The 1,287-nt window shown below is 47.0% G+C and overlaps 1 non-coding gene across 1 annotated transcript; it reads left to right on the forward strand.

Annotated features, from left to right (window-relative positions):
- Positions 1–137: 137 nt before the first annotated feature.
- On the forward strand, positions 138–219 carry trnal-uaa. The gene has a single exon. It is a non-coding gene; the product is annotated as a tRNA-Leu (tRNA).
- Positions 220–1,287: the final 1,068 nt, after the last annotated feature.

Below are 1,287 nucleotides of genomic sequence, written 5' to 3' on the forward strand. Positions count from 1 at the left end.
AGTGCAAACCTTGCAAACCCTTTCAAATACTTTCTAAATTGCACCACGTTCGTTACTGAATGCACGATCTGTTAGTGCTGAAGTGAAGCGACGCTGAAACATTAGTAATGACAATTTTGAGTGCTCTTTGACTGTAGGGTAGCGTGACCGAGTGGTCTAAGGCCCTGGATTTAAGCTCCAGTCTCTATCGAGTCGTGGGTTCGAATCCCACCGCTACCAAGATCGCAGCTGTTCTTCTGCAGGCAGAGAAACTTAGCAGGCCCTGTACATTTTCGTTGTTGCGTTTGCAGCCGGTCAGGCCTCTCATCCAGACTGACTCTGAAAACAGTGGGACACTTCGCTGTCGGAGCCCCCTCATCTGCACTGCTTTACGATGAATATGTGGAAACTTTGGTGCCAGTTTCTGTGTCTCAAATAGTCAGCACGTTTGGCTGCAAGTTTGGTGGTTCGAGCCTGCCCTTCGCACCGAGCCTCAATAATTTCAGTTCAAGCATTGAGACCAACCATGTATCGACACTGCAACCACGAGAACTCAGCAGAGTCCGCAGTTGGATGTGGCCCCAATCTCTCCAAGGCCCCGCTGCCAACAGAAAGCGGCTACTGCAGCTTCAATCACCGGCTTCCTGCTCAGCCCTGGGACACAGCACATGGAAAATCCTTCCCCAGGAACGGCTCTTCCCGTGTGAGAGGGACAACAATTCCACTTTAAATTGAGAATGGCTTCAGAAGATTGTTCCTGTCCTTGGAGTGTTTCATAAACAAAACTCCTGTCTCGCAAATAAGAAGTGGGGAAAGTTGTTGGCAGGAAGGATAGGGAAAGTGCTGACTGTGAGGACTCTGTCTCGGCAGCAGGTGGGATTCCTTACACCCGAAACAGAAATGATTGCGTTTCCTTAGGGAATTTCCCAATTGATTTCACGTCTGCCAGAGTGATTGGGTATCATTCCGGCCACCTAAAGATGAGGATAAAAATATGAAAATATTTATATTGAATCTTAAATCCAGAGACAAGTGCTAAATAGATAATAATGTTCTGAACGAATACTAGCTGAGAAATGGAAAGTGTGGATGATGACATTTGTGATTGGGAGGAATGAACTGGATCCTTGCAAATTGCAATGCCAGGTGAAATATGCTCAGTATGAAATGACACACTAATCAATCGTCAGCCAGGCCCAGCTACTTTAGTCGGTACAGCATGAGATGCTTAATCTCAGGGCCATAGGTTCAAGCCTCACGATGGGCCCTTTCACTCCTTTAAAGAAATCCAGCCCTCTACTCCACTTG

This window comes from Chiloscyllium plagiosum, unplaced genomic scaffold, assembly GCF_004010195.1.
Source record: "Chiloscyllium plagiosum isolate BGI_BamShark_2017 unplaced genomic scaffold, ASM401019v2 scaf_51361, whole genome shotgun sequence".
Taxonomy (NCBI): domain Eukaryota; kingdom Metazoa; phylum Chordata; class Chondrichthyes; order Orectolobiformes; family Hemiscylliidae; genus Chiloscyllium; species Chiloscyllium plagiosum.